Source organism: Brachyhypopomus gauderio, chromosome 5 (assembly GCF_052324685.1).
Source record: "Brachyhypopomus gauderio isolate BG-103 chromosome 5, BGAUD_0.2, whole genome shotgun sequence".
NCBI lineage: Eukaryota > Metazoa > Chordata > Actinopteri > Gymnotiformes > Hypopomidae > Brachyhypopomus > Brachyhypopomus gauderio.
This window is the reverse complement of record NC_135215.1, coordinates 22929242-22953975: the sequence shown is the minus strand read 5'-3', so window position 1 is coordinate 22953975 and position 24734 is coordinate 22929242. Positions and strand designations below refer to the sequence as shown.

Below are 24734 nucleotides of genomic sequence, written 5' to 3'. Positions count from 1 at the left end.
TCCCTCTGTCACCTTCTCCTTCTCACACGCACGCAGGCTGAAACTCACACACTCTCAGTCTCTCTCACACTCTCACCCACATTCCCCCTCCCATCTCTGTGCCCTAAGTAAACATTGCTCTGGCTACCTAGATCTCTCTGTGTCTATTAACCAGGCACACACATACAGGCGCAAGCAGGCCTTCCTATAGCATTCACAATGACACTTCCCTAGCCATACCCACCCATATCTCAGTGACTAACACATGCTCATACAAACTGATATTTGGCTTCTTTTTTGTCTCTCTCTCACACAAACACAGACACACTGACACACACACCTTTATACCTATATGTATGTATAGTTTCTATGTATACTTATGTATGTATGTATTAGTATATGTTGTCATAGTTTGAGTACATACACTACCACACACACACACACACACACACACACTTCTACCTAAATGTATGTATAGTTTGTATGCATATCTATAGTATATGTATAGTATATGTCAGTCATGCCAGTGATGTCAGTCATATCAGACATGCCAGTCATGTCAGTTACATCAGTCATGTCAGTCATGCCAGTCATGTTCTGCCAGTCATGTAAGTTACGTCATGCCAATCATTTCAGTCCAGCCATATCAGTCATTTCAGTCCAGTCATATCAGTCATGTCAGTCAAATCATCAAATCATTACAGTCATGCCAGTTATGTCAGTCATATCAGTCATGTTAATTTTGTTCGTCATGCCAGTGATGTCATTCCAGTCATGGCAGTCATATCAGTTATGTCAGTCATGCCAGTCATGTCAGTCATGTAATGCCAGGCTTTGCAGACTACATTCATACTTTGAATACAGTCATGTTAGGCATGATAGGTGTGTAAAGAGTGAATTAACAAAGCTTAGTCTCTGGCTCCCTCAATCTCTCTCGGTCGGTAATATACAGGCCCAATCATGTATAGACATATGCAGGCCTTCCTATATTGTTCACATAGATGCAGCCCTAGCCAGATGTGCTATTTCTGTGTCTCCCTTTCTGACACATGCAGATGTCATCACACACTTATCTGTAGAGCACACACTGGCCAAACCCAAACAGCTTCTTTTCACTTTTAGGTCTAAAGGACCTTTTGGGCTTCCTTTTGCTTATTGAGGCCAAAATGCCTATTTGTGTGTGAACCGGCCTATATTTTGATGTTTAAATTTGGTCTCGGTGGCCCTAATTCCTTAGTTGTTAGTTTATCTTGATTATTACGACGACAGAATGGCACTTCTCTTAATGAAATGATTGAGTTGTTCTGAGTTGAAAGAACGCTGGCCGTGTTGAGCAGATTATTTTCCCTAGATTACGTCTGACGCAAGCACGTAAGGGCGAGCCCTCCCGGAACCCATAGACATTGCATTGCAGCACCTACACTTTAGAAAAAAACATTTAACATGCGAGTCTACGAGAGCAGTCGGGGTGATTTTCAGTTACACCCAGTCCAAAAACATGGAGGTTAGGTAAATTGGCAATCCCAGACAAATTCTCCCTGAGTGTGTGTCTGTGTCTCCATGTTGAATAAAAAGTAGTGTCTGAGTGTGTGTGAGCTTGCTTGTATGCCCAGTGGTGGATGGTGCTCTGCCATTAGGGTCTGTCCTCTCTCCCCTTCCTGCACCCCATTCAGTCCCCCAGGGGGCTGTGGCTTCCGGTAGAGAGTACGCTGTGCGCAATTGGCTGCCGCTTCTCACCGGTGTGTGTGTGATTGGTTGTCTGTGACTTGTACTTGTGTTAAAATTGTAAAGCGCCTTGGGTATTCAGAAAGGCGCTATATAAATTGAACATTCATTCATTCATTCATTCATTCAGAGACGCTGTCCAGAACAGACATAGCTAATTAAATACCGTGATAGAATGTGAGAGAAAAAAAACAACTTCCTTTTCATCCTTCTGTGGTGCGTCGCCCAATTGCCCTAATGAACAAACCGCCCCTGCTTATTATACCCTCCAAAAACTTACTTGTGGTGTAGAGGTTGAAATTTTAACAAAAACATTGATTTATCTTGCTGCTGTTGGGGCACTGCTATTATTTTGAGCACTACTGTATATTATTGCATGCAATTGCAATCCCCTTTGTTATCCATAGCTGGCCCTCATATTTATTCCTTATTTTCATTTTTCTTAAAGGACCGTTGTTTTCATATAACCCTATTAGTATGGACAAATTACAAGGAGTAAACTGTTGCTATACAGTGTATTGATGAAGTCTGTTGTTTTTTATGTCCATTTGGATTTAATAAATCAATGTTAAAATAATAAATCAATATTAAAATGGACTGAATTATTAAAGCTCTAAATGTAGATTGCTAGCAGTGGCGATTGCTCTAAGACTGCAAGGGAAGCTCAGCTTCCCCTAAAATGTAAAAAAACTGTTGTATGTACATGTCATTGACTAAATATGCGCTACAACGTGTCCAACGTTTGTTCAGAATCAGCTTCTTATCACTGGTAACGACGCGGCTTTCCTCTCACTCAGTCCCGCAGCTTCACACGGTGTGGACGCTGAGCGTCCAGAGTTTAACACTAGAAGCGCCGCGCCTCATTTACATACTTATACCTAGTGCAGAAGTGCAGAGGGCCGGTCATCTGACCGCTTTCACCACCTCCTACTAGCGCCGTGTTGTTTTCACCTACTTAAAGCGCGCCTCGGGCGGTCAAAAGACCGCTGAGTCTTTACACAGGGGAGCTGGTACTGACACATAATTAATGCTAGATGGCGTTTTGCACAAAAGGATGAATGAGCTGCCCAAACAAAATATTCGTAATGGTGACATTTGCACGTAACGTCAATATGTTAACAAATTAATGTGACTGAACCTTTTAGAATCAGTGCCTTGTGACCTTCAGTAGCTTCCCCATTGCCAGTTTTGTTTAGTTTAATATTGCATTTCCTGGTTTGTGCGAAAACGTAAATGCAAAATATAGTTTCAGTTTTGTTTCTTGGTTAGTGTAATAGTTTGCTTGGTTAGTGTAATAGTTTGCTTATTTGTCTGTGTGTTATTCTGTTGGCATATATGTCACTAGATTATCATGTTCGTTCGCCACACCACTAACCCACTGGCCCGCACCCCCACTGAAGCGTTCACGTCTTTTGTCTTGCTAATGCAACAGACTGCGCTGCAGCCTTCCACCCCCACATCCACAGAAAGCTTGTTCGATACTCAGAGTAGCAAAGTGAAGCCCGTAGACCGAGCTAAAGCAAGTTTGTTTGTATACTCAATGTTACGTCATTTCAAGTTTTAATGTCTAAAAGTTGTATGTTAGTGAATTGTAGGCTATGGTGAACATAACAAATCTACAAATAAATGTCTATAATGTTTTGTGTTAGACAAAGAACAAAAAGCATAAATAGGCAAAATAATTACAAAGATATCATTATAAAAGGTAGGCTATGTACCTTTGCGTAACAAAACGCAAAATTATTAAAATGATACGGATGGCTTCACGAATATAGTTGCCTCTCTCCTCTCTAATGTTTACTTTTTTATCTCGGCGTATTGTGTTGCCGTTTCAAATGAGGTGTTTGATCGGTGAATAGCCGATGTGTGATCCCACGTCCTAACGACCGTGTTATCACAGAGTGTTATCACCATTCGGTGATTTACATGTAGCGTATATTGCATAAGTTTCGTTCCCCACCTCAAATTAAGTTCCATTTATCTGGTGAATTGTGAACTTGAGAATAAACCTCCGCCGCTGTGGTTAATGTTCATGCACTGTTTGAACAATATTTATTAATTACAGCCAGGTTTTGTAGGTTGTAGAACACAGCTACAGGCCAACAACGGGTGCATCCCGTCTCTCTTTAGCGTATATTGAATAAGTTTAGTTCACCACCTCAAATTAAGTTCCCTTTGTTTTGATTTGTGTGTCAGCTTCACACAACTCAACATTCAAAACACAGCTTAGGTGCAGTCTTTGCACATTTGCCACAGACCAGTCGCTTACATGTCTGGCAGATGTCATACGTTTTGTTCCCTGAACATCTGCCGACTTGGCATTGTTTTCTTTTTGAGGGCGGGCAAGGAGCTTCAGGTAAAATTCGCTTTTGTGCCACTGCCCTAGCCGCTTTCACCATTTTCTGCTGTGCACACAGCTCCTTTACCAACTCGAGAATAAACCTTCGTCTGCTCAGGTTAACGTTCATGCACTGTTTGAACAATATATGTGCATTTATTGCAGCCAGGTCTAGGAGGTTGTAGAAAACCGCGACAGGCCAACGACGGGTGCCTCCCTTCACCGAATACAGTCGTGCCATTTGATCCATAATATCAACGCCACATTTAGTCGTGTTGTAATATGAAACAGTTTCAGGCAGTTTCTTTGCGCCATTATCAATTGAAACTGTCTGATGCATTGAGCTCAGGATGCATACATTTTTTTAGGTTTTGCCTGGTAAATCGTTAGTTATTTTTCCAGCCTGCAACACCTTGGTGGAAAATCTTTCAGACTGTGCCTGTGTACATGGGGCATCTCACGTCTGATTTTATTCATCGTACCAACAATAGTGGTTTTGTTCGCCAAAAGGGTGTTTGCAAGTGCCAATGAAGTGAAGAAATTGTCAGTCGTTACATTTCTTCCTTTACCCGTGAAAGGCTCCATCAAACGCAACACAATATTTTCAGACAACCGTTGACCAGCCGGCCTGCTTTCATCTTTCCCTAGATAGGGAATGGCGTTCAACATATATTTTGTTTCAACATCATGCACTATGCAACCTTTCAAACGCCCAAACCGAGGAGTCACGCAAACTGTGTTGCTGTTCGATCACCCAAACCGAGCTTTCAAGCAAACTGTGTTGCTGTTCAAACGCCCAAACCGAGGAGTCACGCAAACTATGTTGCTGTTCAAACGCCAAAACCGAGCTTTCAAGCAAACTGTGTTGCTGTTCGATCGCCCAAGCAGAGTTTTCACTCAAACTGTGCAGCCGCGTCCCGTCGAATTTATAGCTCACGTTGCCTCATGAATGCTATTGTGAATAAAGTGTTCATAACAGCACCGCCCATGCCATCATCTCAGTTTCGCTCGCAAAGGTATGCATTTACATACGTAACTTGCATTCTGCTTAATTATTTTGTAATGCCAGTGTGTCAAAAGCAGCCATACATAATGTATGTATCTAACAGCTAGCCCTGGCGAAGAGGGATTATACCCAAGAGATCATTCCTTTGAGATATTGACTTGATAAGTAGGCTAATTACCATTCGCAGAATTCCTGCAAACTACTAAAGCATTTATTAGGCAAAGCAAGACTCTCTCACGGTTTGAAAACCATTGATGTAAACTTATATATAGTATATATTAAATAATATTAATAAATAAAATATATATTTTAAGACTTTGGAAAGTGAAACACTTTCACTTTCGTTCAACGGACGAATTCCGTTTTGTCTTTACACAATAATCAGTTTGAACTTTGTGAATAATTTAGTTTTGAAAACTATTGATCTTTATTTAGTTATACTAAATATTAAATGACATACGAATCTTTGCGACACCTGCTGGCAGAAAAGAGAATCACAGTCTTGAAGTGTAGGCGACGACGACAATATTACAGAGATACAAGTGAAATCGATTGAAACTAGCATGTGCAGGGTTTCTTTTAACAATGTAAAAATACTAGTTTATTAAAAGGACAATTCTGGGAAAAGTCATGAAAGGAGGGTTCTGAAATTGGATCCAGTGCAAAGATATTATTATTTTTTTGTGCTGCTGCGGTCAAGTGATCGGTGCTCGGCGCTTCTAGGTATAAGTAGGTCGACCAGAGGCGGCGCTTCTAGTAGACGTCACAGCGGTCAAATGACCGGAGCTTTGGCGCTTCTAATAGTGAAGCAAAGAGTGCAGCGAAACGAGACAAGCCATTGGATAAATGCTGGGCTTTGTCCTGCCCATCGGACGCTCAGCGTCTCTGGGGGTCTATGGGGCAGTGGGCTGGCCTCGGCTGGCCCAGACGCTCAGCTTCTGCATGATGATTGGGTGATCTGTCTGAGGCTGAATCCCTTTTTGATTGACACCGAAATGAGCGAATCAGCGATCTTTTGGTGTAAACCTCCGCGGGAACATTTTATTTTATTGTTTTTTAATTTTCATTCTGTTTTGAGTTGAACCGGAGATTTTCCTAATCCTCTTAGCGGCATTTTCTTCGTTAAAAACGACTAGCGACAAATTGAGCTTCTATTTCTGGTGGTTTTTGTTGTGTTTGGAGACTCACTTCTATCACTCTTTCTGACACCTTGTTGGTACAACAGGGTCACAGATCATTTTCTTGAAAAGGAACGGAGGGTAGAATTTACGTATACATAAACCGACACATTTTATGATGTAGGCCGAAATTGAGCTTCCCCTCCTTGAAAGACCAGTATCCGCCACTGATTGCTAGGTAATTAAAACAAGTTTTTTTCTATCTGCATGCTTCCATCTCAGTGTCAGGATTTTACACCATGTAACTTTGCAGTGTGGCTTCACTAACCACCTATACACAGTTGTGACAACAAGCATATTGGTTTTGCACTAATGTCCATAAAACTTTTAATCATCATTAGGTAAACATTAAGTAAACACTATAAAGGTCTAACACTGTGAGGTGAGACAGGATGTCAAGATGCAACAAAAATGTTAAAAGATGGCATGCAGACTTAAATACACAAAGACTAACAACACACATACCATATAATGCTAACAAGACGATGAATAGCTGAATCAAATAATACTAATGAAACCACTCATACGTACACACGGGCACACACAAATGTATACAAACATGTATACATTTTCCCTTTTCCCGGAGGGCCCATTACCAGTAGACAGAACCTAAACCCACCTCTGGAAACTGGGGCTACTCCAGGACTAGCCTCCCCTGGGGAGATCCTGCCAATGGGCCAGCCTAAGACACCCTCCCCTGGAGAACAGATAGGGACAAAGACTGCACAAAGACAGGGCTGGCTGCTGGATGGCATGTGTAACGGTCATTTAAATAACTCAGTTATTTAGTTTTATAATACCTCAAGTCCACACTAGTTTAATTTATGCAGTTTTCTTTTTGATGGTTTACGGTACTTTTATTTTGTCACCGCTTAAAAGAATGTTTTGATTTGACTTAAAGGGAGCACGTGAATCACTTTCAGTTAATCTGCGCTAATGCGAACACGACAAAATAACGGAAATCTGTGAGTGGTGAAATGGACGCATGGATTTTAAAATTTAGCCCCTAGCTGGAACGGGAACAAGGTATTTGATTGATTAAATTTGTGTTTTGAAGTTCGTGTCTACCGTTATAAAGTATGTATTGTTTTATATGTATCCTTAAACTCATCTGTACAAGTTGTAATGTTCGCTAACTGCGATGCTAACGAGGCTACCGTATGTTGAAACTGGGTTTTCTGTCACGGCAGTAGTGTCAGTCAACCTAACATTTTCTTTTTCTGTGCCTTTAATTAATCTACAGAAACTGGTTTTTGTTTGTTTGTCTCACATGAATAATATTCATTTCGTTTTTATAGCTCTTACGGTGTGTTTGTGAAACCACGGCATTAAAATCTTCATAAACCATCAGTTGGCTTTACCGTCTTTTCTGGCTGGGTGGCTACAGCATGCACTAGAATCAGGATCTCCTTGGTGAAGGCATGACTGCTGAGGGAGCGTGCACTGGAGGCTGGGAGGCACACACTGCCAAATGGGCAGTGTGCACGACATGGCTCCTTGTCCTGTTTTCCCACCCTTATGAGTCCTCAAAAGCCTTCTTAGACTCTTAAGAGAGACACCTAGACTGGGGAATGGCAGTGGTGCCTGTCTCTGGAGGGGAACTTGCCAACCTTGGAGGGGTATGCACCAGCCTTGAATAAGCACATGCTGGTCTTAGAGGGGTGCGTCCCTATTTCCTGGTATGAACCATTGATCGCATCCTTTCCAGCTGCATCACTGTATGGGGTGGAAGCTGCACTGAAAACAACAGGAAGTCACTGCAGCACATTGTGACCACAGCTGGAAGGATCATTGGAGCTCCACTACCCTCCTTGCAAGACAATTAAACATTATCTTTTGCTGCTACTATCACCAAACGTCTTGCACTACTTCAACGTGCTTTATCCTACTCCATACTGTTTATTTTCTATTTTCAATTCCTTGTATGTCTGGTACATGTGAAGAATTGACAATAAAGTGGACTTTGAAGAAATAGTGGTAGACTCCCCCATCTCCATATTGACTCCTCTGAGCATGAAAACTCATCCTTTTAGGAGGGAGTCTCAAAGTAGGGTTCATGGAAGCCCCTGTGAAATAAGAGGGCTGATCTGATTCAACTTCTGATTCAACTCACTGTCATAGAGGTACTCAAACCTTGTCTGGGTCATCCCCAGAGTACCGCCTACCATAGGAGGACCGCATGAGGTTATATCTGTCCTGGTCCAATGGATGGTCTTCTTCTGAGTCCAAAGAGGGAAGCCAGTCCAAGACCGAGGGACTAGAGCAGGGAAAGTGGTCACATTGGAGCTGCTGGTGGGCATTGGGGTGCCCTGGAATGGGTGTAGGGCAGAGGGGAAGACTACCTCACTAACTGCTCTGCCTAAGCTCTGGCTACTAAGCCAGAGAAGTCCCACCAAAGGCAGGCCAGCTGGTCCTCCGGCTCGTAGGGAGAGTCCCTGCAATGTTTAAAAAACTATCATCACATAGACAGCATAGCTGCCAGCTCCTCTATCATCTCAAAGCCTTTTGTTACCTCATGTATAAAGTATCACAGACAACAGCTATTGTCCGGAGACAATATTGTCTCTATCACAGACAACAGCTATTGTCCAGAGCCATGGAGAAAAATAAATGTAAAATTAAACCCTTTGTTTTGCAGCTGAAGCTACAAATTCCATTAAACCCATGTCATTACACTTTACCTGGAGAGGGACACATTTGAATGAATGAATGTTCATGCGGCTTTCAAGATACCCATGGTCGCTTTACAATTTTAACACAGGTACAAGTACAGTGAGTCCCCGCAACTGTCACGGTGAGGTGACCCCCTACCGGCCGTCTCCGTCCACAGCGGCTGTTGTTGTTGTTGTTTGGTGACGTCATGTGCGTCCCTCAGGTGGGCAGAGCCCGTGATCCGTCTCACCTGAGGGTCGTTTGTTTGCCTATATATGTCTTGTCTTTGTACCAGTTGACTGCTGGTCATTATATCCTTAATTTGGATCTATTGCACGGGTTTTGGTTTGCACACTTTCTATTAAACTATCCTTTTTCCCTGAGACTTGACGTGATCGCTTCCTTTTTAGTTGCTCACCCCTGCCCGTCACAGCAACGTGTTACTCTAAACTTACCACTTTTTTTGGTAACGAGTAATATAACGCGTTACTATTTCCAGTCCAGTAATCAGATAATAATAATGATAATAATAATAATAATAATAATAATAATCTTTATTTGTATAGCACCTTTCATACATACATGCAACTCAGTGCTTTACAGTATAAATAAAAAGAAACATTAAAGGAGATAAGACAAAAAGACAAAAAGAAAATGTTAAAAGAAATTAAAGATAAAAATATTAAAATAACATAAAAAGTAAAAAAGTAAAGTAAATAAGATAATAAAAAGTAAAGTAAATAAGATAAAACTATTAAGATAATTAGATTTAGAAAATAATAGACAACATAATGTAATAAAGTAAATAAGATTGAGAGTTTCTTAACTAAAAGCAGATCTAAACAGGAATGTTTTGAGACTGTTCTTAAAACTATGCAGGTATGAAATGCCTCTGAGCTCTTCAGGAAGAGAATTCCAGAGCTTTGGGTCATAGCGACTAAAAGCACCCTCGCCAATCTTTAATCGGCTTTTAGGAATCACCAGTAGATTACTGTTTGAAGACCTGAGAGACCTGACTGGAACATATCTAACCATCATTTCACTGAGGTAAAGAGGGGCAAGACCATGAAGACATTTAAAAACCATGACTAGAACCTTAAAATCTATTCTAAAGCTGACAGGTAACCAGTGCAGTGAGTGGAGTGCAGGTGTAATATGATCTCTCTGATCCTCCTGCGGGTCAGAACCCTTGCAGCCGCATTCTCAACTCGCTGTAGGTGCGAAATAGAGCTCTTTGGAAGAGCAGATAGAACAGCGTTACAATAATCTAGCCTTGATGTGATAAATGCATGGACAAGTTTTTCACTGTCAGCAGGAGAGAGCATATCTCGGACCTTAGCGATGTTTCATAGGTTAAAGTAAGCTGTCTTGCATGTAGTCATGATGTGTGATTTGAAGCTGAGCTCATTATCAAAGGTGACGCCCAGGTTCTTAACACATTGTCTGGCATTCAGATTCATTTGATTTAAATAAGTATGGACATCATTCCTTTGTGAATCACTGCCAAGAACAAGAACCTCTGTCTTCTGTTTATTTAACTGCAGAAAATTGTCAGACATCCATGTCTGTATATCATCTATGCAGTCAAACAGTGAGCAAATTGATTTTAGGGCTTTAGGTTCTAGCAAAATATAAAGTTGAGTGTCATCTGCATATTGATGATAACTAATAGCATGTTTATTAATGATGTGTGGTAAAGGAAGCATATATAGGTTGAATAGTAATGGCCCAAGAATTGATCTTTGGGGGATGCCACAAGTTATACATAGTAATCACGCCCAGTTAGGTACGATCTAAACCAGTCTAAGACTAAGCCACTAAGGCCTACCCAGCTCTGTAGTCGATCAAGAAGTATTTCATGATCAACGGTGTCAAAAGCGGCGCTTAAATCTAGCAGAAAAAGGACTGAGAGTTTGCCTGCATCCTTATTCAATCTCAAGTCATTTACTACCTTAACTAGGGCTGTTTTGGTGCTGTGGAGAGCTCTGACACCAGATTGAAAAGTGTCATTTATTTGATTTACTTTGACATAGTCATTCAACTGGATTGACACTACTTTTTCAATTATTTTGCTAAGAAAGGAAAGGTTAGATATAGGTAGATCATTATTAAGAATTGTGGGATCAAGATTTCTGTTCTTTAATAGTGGTTTAACCATTGCAGTTTTAAAATTTTAGGGAATTCACCCAATTGCAGAGACTGATTAACAATCGTTAGAACTTCATTTGCTAATGAGCTCAGAACCTGCTTGAAAAAGCATGTTGGTAAAGGGTCCAGTTCACAAGTAGAGGATTTTAGTGATGAGATCACATCAAGTAGTGTTACCATGTCAACTTCTTGGAAATAAGACATATTAAAGTTAGGCTGAGTAACTGATGTAAGGGTTGATGGTCTATTAGTGCTTGTTGCTATGTTCTGCCTTATACTAGTAATATTGTCTCTAAAAAATATAGCAAACTCCTCACATTTTTCAACTGAAACAGTCTCAGGGAAGCCACAGGAGCTGGGGTTTACTAGCTGATCTATGCTTCTGAACAAGACAGCTGAGTTATTATTGGATGAATTGATTAAGGTAGAGAAATAGTTTTTCCTTGCTGATTTCACTTCACTGTTGTAATTCTGCAATGTTGTTTTATAAATATCAAAATGTACTTGCAATTTTGACATTCGCCAACGGCTCTCAGCCTGCCTACAATCTTGCCTAAATTTTACAATAGATGGAGTGTTTCTCCAGGGCATCTTAATTTTACCAGAGATTATTTTAGTTACCTTTGGTGCCACAGCATCAATACAGTTCCTAACTCTGTGTGTGAATGTTTCAACTAGCTCATTCCCATTTTCTGAGAGGGGAGGGAGGGACTGTATCATGTCTGTGAAGGCCACGGCACTGCCAGCACTGAGATAACGCTTGGTTATTGTGCGCTTTTCACTGAGTGTTCTAGTAGATAATGACATATTGAAAAATTCACCAAAATGGTCAGAGATTGCAACATCAGTAATTTCAGTATTATTAACCTCTATACGTTTAGAAATGATCAAATCTAAAATGTGGCCATGCTTATGAGTTGGGCCTGATACATGCTGTATGAGATCAAAAGAGTTACGCATCCTCATGAATTCTGAAGTGATTGGATTTGTGGATATATCCATGTGAATATTAAAATCCCCAGTAATTAAAACATAATCAAAATCAATTAAAATCCTTGAAAGCATTTCTTCAAAATCTTCAAGAAAATCTGCATGTAGTCTGGGAGGATGATAGATAACAATCAAAAGAACTGAATAAGTACTGTTGAGTTGTACTGCCAGATATTCAAACGTAGGATGTTCCCCTAATGAGATCTGCTGACAGCGGAATGCTTTATGGTAAAAACATGCAACACCACCACCTCTCTTATTTACTCTGGAGACATTAAAATAGTTAAAGTCGGGAGGGGAAGCTTCATTTAGCACTATTGCTCCATTGCTATCAAGCCAAGTCTCTGTAAGAAAAAGAAAGTCTAGACAGTAATCTTCAATTAACTTAGCTATTATAAAAGACTTGTTTGTGAGTGAGCGGACGTTTAGTAGGGAGACTTTGAAGACTTGGTGTGTTTGATCAGCATAGCTTACATCACTTGTGCATTTCACTGGGATCAAATTTTGTTTGTTAAAATGTTTTGTACCCTTATGTTTTCTTCTGATTACATTTTTATTTCGATTCTGAGAGCCATGCCACCGGCTATTTAAAAGAACTGACTAGGAGCATGGGTTCCAGTGTGTCAGACCTGAGAATTCACTTAGTGTGCAAGAGAAGTAGGTGAGTTCCTACAAGACTGCAGACTGTAGTGTTGCAGAACCTCTTCAATCTCCTGGAGTTTACCTCTGAGTCTGTGGACATGTTTCTCTGACAGGAGATGGTGGGCTCCTTTGACTGACATTACTGACGTTACTGCTGGCGGTTGGGTGCAGATTCCGCATGTGAGTGATTCCATACATTAGATTATCCACAAGCATTTGAGTCCCAGCCCTGTTAGGGTGAAGCTGATCAGGTTTAAAAAGCTCAGGACGCCTCCAAAAGATGTTGAAATTGTCAATGCAGTTTACCTTCCGATGAGCACAGGCTGTAGTGAGCCAGCTGTTTAGAGCCAGCAGTCTGGTAAAGTGACCACTGCCTCGACGTGCAGTTGGTATCGGTCCAGAAATGAACGCTTCACACCGGGAAAACTCCAGAATGTCAAGCAGATGGTTAAAATCCTGTTTCAGAATCTCAGACTGTTGTTTGTAAACATCGCTAGAGTCGGCATGTACAATCAGTCTTTCCGTAGCTGGATGATCATGCAATATGTGTGGAATCATGGGTATCACTTCACAGACAGTAACACGAGGAAAGCAAAAGGCCTTAATACTTTTGCTCCATACATCTCTGATGACTGAGTCCCCAATTAGCAGCGTTTTGGGCTGTGGAGGTGTTCCTCGTCTCCTTTCACCATTAATGCCTCGGCGGCTAACATGGTTAGCATCCCGATGGCTAACATGGTTAGCACCCCGATGGCCAACATGGTTAGCACCCCGATGGCCAACATGGTTAGCACCCCGATGGCCAACATGGTTAGCATCCCTGTAGTATATTGTTAGAATCATCTGGGATCATCAGTTTTTGATTAGTTTACCCTAGAGACGCATCAGTGTTCGATTCGTTGTGCCTGTTTCTAGTGTGTGTCTAGCGCGGTTAAAAATAAAGGTCACATAAAAAGTGTTCACCAGTAATATGCCTCACCGTTTATCTTATTAGTGTAACAAATACACAACATGGTGTCAGAAGTTTCTTCTTACTCCACACGAGACATAAATAGTTTTTTCGTTGTTACTCTGCTGTGGTAAGAAAAGTTTAGTTTTAACGTCGACGAGTGACCGAACGTTAACGTTAGCATGGATCAGTTCAAGCCACCAGCACCGCTAGTGCTAACCGGCAACATCAGCGAGAATTGGCGCCGATGGGAACAACAGGGTTGCCGTTCGCTTGGAGTGAGATTTTAACCTGGAGCCGGTGGCGAGTGTATTTTGTTGAGCGGGGGAGCGAACGAAAGTTGTTGAGCGGGGGGGGGGGGTGGCGAACGTAAAATGGACACAGATTCAGTGTTATATCGCCGGTGGATGGCGCCAGAGCTAGCGAACTAGTAACGTATTGAATCATATATGTGGATCTGAGGTCAATATAAAATAAATATTTTTTTTCGGCGTGAGATATCGGAAGTGTGGCGTGAGAGCGTGTGAAAACGGTCAAATGCGTGTGTCTCACGCTCAATGCGTGAGAGTTGGCAACCCTGGAACAACGGTTTAAGCTATACATGACGCTATACATGACGGCTGCGGGTGCGGGCGAGAAGGATGAACAGGTGAAGGTTGCTATAATGCTACACACAGTTGGTGAGAATGCCCTGGAGATCTACAACACCCTCGATGTTGAAGTAGAGGAAGTGGGCTGTCAACCCGGTGAGCCCACACTACAAACAGTGCCGTTTCAAGGTATTTGGGGGCCCCAAGCAAAGACACCAACCGGGGCCCCCCCAACCCCCACACCAGAAATCTCATGCCCAAACCCCCCTCCGGCCAAAAAAAAAACATATCTGGCCGCAGTCCACCTTCAAGAACCACAGCATATACACCTCAAACTAACTACTTTACAAATTTACTACTTGTAGCTGAACATAGCAGATTTAAGTATGGGATTACCCGGGACGTATATATTGTTTTTAGCCTACCTGCTGCTAAATTACACCATTTGTACAGGTAGGCCTAATTTATCCAGTGTAAATCATCACTTACCACTGTCTTGTGTCTTTTTTAGGGGTGGGCATAGATAATTTTTTTAAATCTAGATTAATCTCACTGAAATCTTGAAATTAATCTAGATTAATCTATATTAAAATGGCTCATATGTGTGCTACCCAAGTAATAACTAAAAGTCAGCTTTTGAGATAGGGTTTCTTAATACAGAGGGTGCATTAGACCAGGGGCTCATCTCCTGTTTCCAAAATGCATCAATGACTGCTTGAGGAAGCTGTTCTACTTTGATACTTGAAGAAAAAAACATACTCAAAGTGTAGACTACTCGTGTTCATCGGTTTATTCAGTTAAACATGAATTTGTAAGCCTACATACTGTACATTAAAAGGGGTTGATAACATGTTTATTCAGCTAAACATGATATTTGAAATGTAAGCCAACATTTAGTACATTTAATCTCACGGACATAATTTGGGGGGGACTTTTTCAAAAGCCGGTTTGGTCCTCTGAAGTTTTAACGGTTAAAAATAAATATTTAAATAGCGACGAATCTAGCGCTAGGACCATGCAGAAAACGACCGCTCCGAGCTCCGCTCCGGTAATATTTTACGTTCCTAAAAATGAATTTTCCATGAAGCAAACCTGGCGACTTCGTGGCTGCATCCATGTAAACACACGTACGATTTTTAATTCACAGGTTTGAAAACTCGTTCTCGCCCCTACTGTGCAATTTGGTTAGGAATACAGCCGAGCTAAACTGTCAAGTTGAAAGTCATCATAGTTTGCTTACCCATTTAGTAGATATATTAACGGCGATAATTTTTATATCGCCCGATAAGAGTATCAAATTAACGAACGCCGTTAACGGCCCACCACTAGTTTTTTTTGTGTTCCTCTTCCTTCTTTTGTTTTCTTTTTTGGCTTCCTGATGGATAAATTCGCTTCATGGTTAAGTTTCATATTTGCCGGCGTCTAAAACTTGGCTGTCTGCCAGGACAGTGTCTACCTGCCTTCAGCAGCTGGTGGGAGGGGCCCCTTGAGGGGGATTCTGAGAACAGTGTCATTGCTCATGACTTTGAGAATGTAAAGGGGGGCTCACACAGTTTGTCGCTGCATTTAATTCTTAACCTGTTGTTGTCTGGGGGCCCCAGGCCAGCTTGGGGCCCCAAGCAATTGCCTGGTTTGCCTGCCCCATCGCGAAGGGCCTGACTACAAAATATCCTAAATGCATTCAGAAGGTACTGCATACCAAAGAAAAACATTGTGTTCGAGCGTCACCAGTTTTGGTCACTACCCATGTCTGAAGGAGTCAACGTTGACCAATTTGTGACGGAACTTCGCCAAAAATGTAAGAACTGTGAATTTGGAATGACCGAGAATGACATGGTCAGAGACAAGCTTGTGCTTTCAGTGCCTGATGTTCGTGTGAAAGAGCGATTATTGAGAGAAACGGACTTGACTTTAGATAAAGCAGTTGATATCTGCAGAGCGGATGAAGTCACTAAATCACAGAGGCGAGCTATGCGATCAGCTCAGCCAGAGGTGTCCGTGGAGGCTCTTCACAAGAGACCAGCTAGCTCAGAGAAGAGGAGAGCGGCCATGAAAAGAATCAACAAGACCACCAGAGAGAAAGGCACACACAGCAAACAAAAGCGTAAACACATGTAGAAAGTGCGGAGGTGTGCATAAACCTTGTCAATGTCCAGTGTTTGGCGTTATATGCCACAACTGCAACAAGAGGAATCACTACGCAAAGATGTGCACGTCAGCACAGGATAGGGGAGCCACAGCCCGTGGCATGTACGATCTTGAAGTAAAATCACTGTTCATAGGGACTATGTCCTATGCTGGACCAAAAAACAGTCAGCAGGACAACGCATGGTACACAAGTGCCAACATAAAAAACACAGAAGTCAAGTTTAAATTGGACACTGGGGCAGATGCGAATGTACTCCCTCTAAGCATTTTGCAGAAGATTCCAGGTCCTCATCACACGCATTGCTCTCGTGGCTTATGGAGGAACACGTCTGATGTCAGAAGGCACTGTGACACTTACCTGTGATGTGGCAAGGATGAAAACAAATCTTCAGTTCTTCATCACTAAGCACTCCTCCACTCCAATCTTGGGCAGAGATGCATGTGAAAAGCTGCAGCTGGTGAAAAGAATGGAGATCATCACAGCCAAGGTACCTGCCACAAAAGAGGAATTAGTGGAAGCCTACCCCTCAGTCTTCAGTGGTCTGGGACAGTTTCCTGGGGTACATCACATCCACACAGACCCACGTGTGACCCCAGTTGTGCACGGCTGCAGGAAAATTCCCATCGCTATCATTGACAGGCTAAAAACCATGCTGAAAGAGCTTGTGGAAAGAGATGTAATCACTCCTGTAACAGAGCCCACAGAATGGGTAAATAGCCTTGTCATCACAGAGAAGAAGAACGGGCCACTCAGGGTGTGCTTGGACCCTCGAGACCTGAATGAGGCGATCAAGAGACAGCACTTCTCAATACCAACCCCAGAAGAAGTACTCCACCGCCTGTCTGGAGTTCACCGCCTGAAAACCATTTTCTCCATCCTAGACTAAAAGGACGGATATTGGCAAGTGACTCTGGACCAGCCATCCTCGATGCTCTGCACATTCAGCACACCATGGGGCAGATTCCGCTTCAAGAGACTACCTTTTGGCATTAAGTCTGCCAGTGAGGTTTTCCAGCAGAAAAACTGTGAAACATTTGGTGACATTGAAGGAGTGCACATCATTGCAGACGACATGATCATTGCCGCTGCATCTGAGGAAGAACATGATGCAATTCTGCAAAAAGTCATGGACACCGCGCAGAGAAACAACATCAAATTCAACAAGGACAAAATTCAATGCAAAGTGGACTCAGTCAGATACATGGGACTTGTTGTCACCTGTAGGGGAGTGAAGCCAGATGAGTCCAAGGTGCTAGCCATCAGAAACATGCCGCAGCCTGAGGACAAGAAAGCACTACAGAGGCTACTGGGAATGACAAGGTATCTCTGCCAATACATCCCAAACGAAGCCATGATCACAAGCCCACTCAGAGAGCCGCTACAAAATGATGCTGCCTGGCACTGGAGCCATGAACACACTGCTGCAATGGACAAGCTCAAGAGCGCCCTCATGCAGGCCCCAGTACTCCAGTTCTATGACCAGAGCAAACCACTTACCATACAGTGTGACGCATCAAAGGACGGACTTGGCGCCTGTCTGCTGCAAGAAGGTAGGCCACTATCGTATGCATCACGAGCACTCACAGACTCTGAGAAGAATTATGCTCAGATAGAGAAAGAGTTATTGGCAATAGCTTTTGCAACCAAACGCTTTCACCAGTATGTCTATGGCAACACAGTGACGGTACAATCTGACCATAAGCCACTAGAAGTCATCTTCAAAAAACATCTGAGCAAGGCACCGGCACGACTTCAGCGCATGCTATTACAACTCCAACAGTACGACCTGAGAATAGTCTACACTGCGGGCAAGGAAATGCATGTTGCTGATACCGTCTCGTGCTGTTGTCAGTGACAGCAAGGATGATGCGAAAGAGGACCTGTTTGAAGAGAGAGTAGTGCATGCAATGGAAGCCACAGACGCACTTGACGCAGACACACTCTCAAAGCTGAAGATAGCCACGGCGGCAGACACCATACTGCAATAGATTATGGAGCTACACCACAAAGGCTGGCCAAGACGTCAGAGCAGTGTTTCCGGTAATCTACACCAATACTGGCCCATGCAGCACGTCATCAGCGTCAGAGATGGTATCCTGATGACTGGTGACAGGATTGTGATCCCACAGAGTGTGAAGCAGCTGATGCTTGACAGACTGCACCTTGCACACCAGGGGATACAGCGGATGAAAGCACAGGCAAGAAAAGTGATGTACTGGCCAGGTATGATGCATGACATCAAACACCTAGTAAAAAAATGTGGCCCATGCCAACAACTCCAGCCACAGAATTGCAAAGAACCTCTGATTCCACACGAGGTACCTGAACTGCCATGGTTGAAGATTGGTGCAGACATCTTTGAGCTATACGGTGCTCCATTTACCTGACAAAACTGCCTACGCGGTCATACGCAACATGAAGACCATCTTCACCAGACATGGAAGGACACTGATGGGTAGAGTACTGAGAAGCACCTTGTCAAGCTCCACAGCTGTCCTACATGGATTTCTCTCTAGGCTAAAACAACTACAATCCAGGCAAGAGCACTACTATAACCACAACGCAAAGACTCTTCCAGAGTGTGCTCCTGGTACCACAGTTCACATGTCGACACGTTGCGGCTGGGAACCAGCTACTGTCCTGAGCAAAAGAGAGGAACCACGTACGTACGACGTACAGACTCCCAGTGGTGTCACGTTCCGGAGAAACCGACGTCATCTGAGGAGAATTCACCCCGGTCTACTCAGAGAGGTCAATGATGAAATGCTAGAGCAACCCATCGCTTCACAGAGCAAGGACCTCGCATCACAGGCCCTGCAAGACCAGCGCACACCTGTCTGTGAACCTACCAGTCCCACTGCTCCCACCTACAGTACCAGAAGTGGAAGACTTGTGAAGATACCTACAAGATTCAGGGACTATGAGTTAAAGTGACACTTTAGTCCACCTTACAGATAAGTCAGTTCTGACTTTGTTTACATTGACTTGTTCCAGTTTAATGAGGTATTTTATTTTACGTCCATACCCTTATATTTAACAGAGTGTCAAAAAAAAAAAAAACTTGTGTAACGTGATACAAAGGTTGTTCTCATAGTACAGGGATGTCATTTGAAATACTTATTGGGTCACATACAAAGTGTAAAGGTCACATAAAGGTGACATACAAAGTGTTCACCGGTAATATGCCTCACCGTTTATTTTATTAGTGTAACAAGGCAAGGCAAGGCAAGGCAAGTTTATTTATATAGCACCTTTCATACACAATGGTCATTCAAAGTGCATTCAAACAAATACACAACAATCCCGATGGCCAACATGGTTAGCATCCCGATGGCTAACCCTATTAGCCTATGCTTATTAGTTAGCTGTCGATTGGCACGAATTGCAAGCTGGTGGTTGGGACGACTCTTAGCATGCTTGTTAGCATGCTGCTGGCTAACACAGTTGGCAGCCTGGTGGTTGGTCTGCGAATGGCCAGAGTTATTTGCATGCTGTTGCTGTTGCTTAGCAGCCAGACTGGAGTCGGATCTCTGATGCTGATTGGCGTGTGTTTGATGTCCTTGATGTCCTGGAGAGGGAGGCAGTATGTTTTGATGAGACTGCTCAGTTTCTGCTAGTTCAGTAGAGGCGAGAGCTTCATATCTGTTATCGAGAAGAATGTTCTGTTTTGAAGATTGCTGCTTGGCGCCGCTGCTGTGCTGGTTTCTGCTACGTTCCTTCCCCCGAACAAGAGTCCAGCCCTTATCATTGTTGTTGTTAATGGGATTAGGAGTTGAGGCCAAGATGAGCTTAGGCTTTGCCCCCAGTACATCCCAGCGACAATGGAGAGAAACATCTCTTTCTTTGCCAGTCACAGGGACGGTTTTGTCAGCGGTTTGTGTGGCAAGAATCAAGTCCAGATATTCTTCCTCCTCCCTTATAGAATGTAAGGTATGGATTCTTTCCTGAAGTTTTGCAACCCTCTGAGACAGTTTGATACACTCAGAGCAAATAGATGATGTGGAAGCATGAGCCATAATCGCAAAAGCACCGGGCACACAAGGCTCAAATACCCACGTTAAAAATCCAAAGTGCAAAATTAACACCCAAGAAGTTCTGGCAGGTATTTCCCAGCTGAAAACAATATCAGCTGCTGATAAAACAGTGCACAAAAACCACTAACTCACAAGATTGAGGCGCAAAAAACAGTTCACTCGCAGTTTCTGACTGTCGGAATGTAAAAAATGCTAAATTATCCTTTATAGATGAATGTAAAAAAGCTTACCAAGTGAAGTAACGAGTAATGGATCCTTTTAACTTGTATAAATAACTTTAACTTGTAGATATAACTCAAATAAATGAAAGGACAGGCAGAGCTGACAGAAAAGCGTCAGGAGATACTAGCGACTACTACTCCTCACGGCGAATTCCCTAATGCACAGGCACTTGGCCACTCAAGGTGTCTTAGCCCTTTAAGTGACACTGGGGGGGCAGCACCTGCGCGCGCCAGGGGTGCAGCAGGCTAGTGGGGAAGAGGTGAGAGAGCGAACAGTGCGATTGTTTAGTTGCGTTGTCAATAAAGTTTTCCTCCTTGGGATTTTTGGATTAAGCAGTTTCTGCCTCAGTTACCGAACCTGCTTCAATACATTGTTACTGTTAAAAATGCATTTCCAATAAAGTGAGTATTGGAAAAATTTATTTTGCTGCTGAATGTAACTACTAAAGTAACTTGTAATCTAACGTAGTTACTTTTAAAATCAAGTAACATAACTAAGTTACTTTTAAAAGGAGTAATCAGTAATCGGATTACATTTTCAAGTTAACTAATCCATCACTGGTCCCCGCTTAACGATGGGGTAAGAGACTGAAAAGTCCGTCATAAAGCAGTTTTCGTCGTTAAGCATGACCCTTGATTTAGATACGTAAATACAGTATAGAAAAAAACTAACAATGTTCTCATGCGTGCGTACAGCGTGAGAAAGACCGATTGCGTGGCCGAGATGGGCTGCGGTGGAGGCTGCGTAAAATTTTTAAAAAGTCGGTTGTAACTCCGGTCCGTTGTTAAACAGACCCATCGTTAAGCAGGGACTCACTGTAATACATTACCAATCACACAGTGGTGAGAAGCAGCCAATTGCATACTCTCAGCAAGAATCCACAGCCCCCTGGGAGACTACCCTATGGGAAAACCAGCACACTCACATTCATGCACAGACACCTGTTTTTATTGAACATGAAGAGAGAGAATTTTTTATTGAATTTTATTTATAAATAATTATTTATTTATTATATTTTCAGGGAGAATTTGTCAGGGAATGCCAATTTACCTAACCTCCATGTTTTTGGACTGTGGGAGGAAACCAGAGACCTGTCACGCCTGGCTCCGCCCCCTCCCTGTCTGTCTACCTGGCTCCTCCTCCCCTGGTCTTCTGTTTAGTTCCGCCTCTCGTTTTGTCTCATTGGTTTCAGCTGTCGCTTGTTTGTGTTCGTTTGGGTGTGTATATATTCTTTGTTTTCCAGGGGGCTATTCCACGAAGCGAGCTTATGAAAGCGGCGCTTAATAGAGTGAGCCTCGCTTGAGTTAGCCAAACAGTTCACTTCCGTCTAGTTCCGTTCCACTAACGGAATCCAGACGCAACTTGTTCCCGCTAATTCAAGCCAGGCTTTTGTAATCGGCGATCATGCGCGTGCACACAGTATTTACACAGCCTCACTAATCGATATTCGAAAAAGCAAGAAAATGTCGAAAGAGCTGAAGAAACGAGCAGCTTTTTTTTCTTCTGCTGAACAGGAGCTACTCATACGTCTTTATGAGGAATATAAAGACGTTATTATGAAGAAAGGCAACATGTCCTGTATTAATAAAGCCAGAGAAGCTGCCTGGCATAATATTGCAGACAGATTAAATGCGTGAGCATATAATTTAATCCATTCATTGGCATTTTAAAAGTGTTATAGTAAATTAATAATGTTAATAATTTCCTGATTTAGAAGTAACATGAGCGGGGTTAGGAGAACGTGGCAGCAGGTCAAGGTGAAATATAAAAATATACTCCAGAATGGTAAGTACAGTTGATTAGTAAAGGGTAAAACACCATATTAAATAACTATAAAATATTTTAGCAACCAGAAAGAAAACTGCGACTGCTGCTGGTGGTGGTGGGCCTCCTGTAGCAGCCCTCACTCCTGCAGAAGACCTTGCTTTAGAGCAAAACAGCGGACGCCCCATTATTGTGGGAATTGAAGGAGGAACATCATCTGATCCTGTCTGTCCTCATGATACACAGCCTTATGTTAAAGGTAGGTTCAGTTGTTTCTCAGATTTTACATTTTTGTTCTTACAGGCTACATTGTAGTATTATTGTATACCTGATGACTAAAATTTTACAGTGGTGGGGGGTGTGCTGACTCTTTTGGACCCTCCTGTATTTGACAATGATGTGAGTGCCATAAACCAGCCTATTTCTTATGACTGAACCCTGAGGACTGTTAACATTTACGTGTCTTAATTTGTTTGCAGGGGGAGATTGCCGGACCATCCAGGATGGTACAGGAGGATGAGGACACAGTTTCTGCCTGTTCAGAAAGGACACAGTGTCTGCCTGTTCTGTAAGGCGTGTGTATCTATGTATCTGTCTGTTAATGTGCTGTGTGATCTCATGATTTGTGTTGTGTTTAAAGGAAATGGAAGAACAGAGAAGACCCTCAGGCCTCCATGTTCAGAGCTCACACCTCTGTAAGAGAACACGTGAGTAGTAGTTAGGCAGTTCAACATGAATAAATACTTCTCATTCTTGACTATACTTCAGTCTTAAAGGAATCCATGATTAGTGAGATCTACAAAAGGTACTTGCTCTAAGATATAGAATGTAAAAAAGCAGATCTGCAGTACAAAAAACTAAAAATACGGAAGTTGGAGCTTGAAATAAAGAAAATGGAGAAAAATGTGAGTATTTGCAAAAAGGTCTCACTTTAATATGCTTGTTTTTGCAAGATAAGTAAATCAAAGTTTCTTCTGTCCACAGGCTCAGCAAGACAATTAATACATTTCTCTTTCCAAAAAAAGGCCTCTTGTTTTATGTTAATAGTGTTAATGAACAAATTCAAACAAAATATTCCTATAAAGTAAGTGTTTACATACATGTCCCTCATAGCTCTACCATCCATGTGGTCTGCAATTAAAATGTCGTCTTCCCATTGCTCCAACTGCACTCTTGGCATTTCTTCTTTTTGCAGTATTGCCACATTGTGCAAAACTGCACAGGGTGCTACAATATCACAGGCTCTCTCAGGGGTGACTCTGAGATGGCGCAAGCAGTTAAATCTGCTCTTTAACTGTCCAAATGCCATCTCAATGCATGCCCTTGTCTTTGAATGTGCACGATTGAACCTCCTCTCTGCATCTGTTGTAGGGTCTGCATATGGGGTAAGAAGAAAAGGTTGGCAGGGGTAACCCCTATCCCCAAGCAGTAAGCCAGGAAAAGCACCTACGATTATAAGGAGTAGAGTTAAACACTGAGGCCAAATCTGCACTATTTTGTGTGGTTGGAGTATTCTTACCTTGGGCAAACCTCTGTGCCAGTGAGGAGGCACGAAATATCCTGGAATCGTGCACCGAGCCGGGCCATTTTGCCTCAATGTTGGAGAATAGAAATTGGCTGGTGCAAACCATTTAGAACAATGGCAAAAGTGACAAAGGATGAAAGTTGTTCAAACCCATGAACTGACATGCCTGTTGGGTAGGCAAAACTTGCATGTACCTGTACATTGATGCTGTGAAATAATTTTTTGGTTCACATAGTCTGCCTCCATGGGTACAGATGGAGCCTTTATCCAGATGTGAGTACAGTCTATAGCACCAATGACATTTGGAAATCCTCAATGCGTTTTGAATTGAATGAATTTTAGCATGAAATAGTTTTTGAATACAAATAGATTAATGAAATAGATTAAGATGAATACAAAGCACTTTGGTAAGTGCTCTGGATAAGAGCGTCTGTTAAAGTCATACTCCAAGTTACTGATCAAACCAACACTACTTCTCATGAATACATGCCAGCTGTTCTGAAAAGGATGGGAAGGATGCCTCTGTGACCAGGGAATTTGATTAATATAATAAGGAAACGCTTAAGCGCAAGGTAAACCTTTCGAATTTCGCGGCAGACCGTTGCCTTACTAAGATGTTATGCATCCCCAAAGCTGTACAGAAATGCACGACTGGCAAAGAAGCGCAAAGCGATACAGACCGTTTAGGGTTTGGTAAGAGCTTTACTACGTCTAGTGGTCTTCTCAATATATGGCCCCAGTAATTTACAAAGATATATAATACTGTGTCTTCTGAACCTGTAGTGCTCAAATAAGTAGTCATCCGGAAAGCCCAGTAGATCTGTCCTGTCCTGGAATGACCTT

General features: G+C 42.4%; 1 long non-coding RNA gene across 2 annotated transcripts; it reads left to right on the top strand.

Moving 5' to 3' along the window:
- Positions 1-22460: 22460 nt before the first annotated feature.
- Positions 22461-24156, top strand: LOC143513875 (uncharacterized). Of its 2 annotated transcripts, XR_013130699.1 has the most exons (4): positions 22461-22625; positions 22716-22765; positions 22846-23073; positions 23738-24156. It is a non-coding gene; the product is annotated as an uncharacterized LOC143513875 (long non-coding RNA). The 2 variants fall into 2 exon arrangements; XR_013130698.1 differs by having other exon boundaries at positions 22846-24156.
- The last annotated feature ends 578 nt before the right edge of the window (positions 24157-24734 follow it).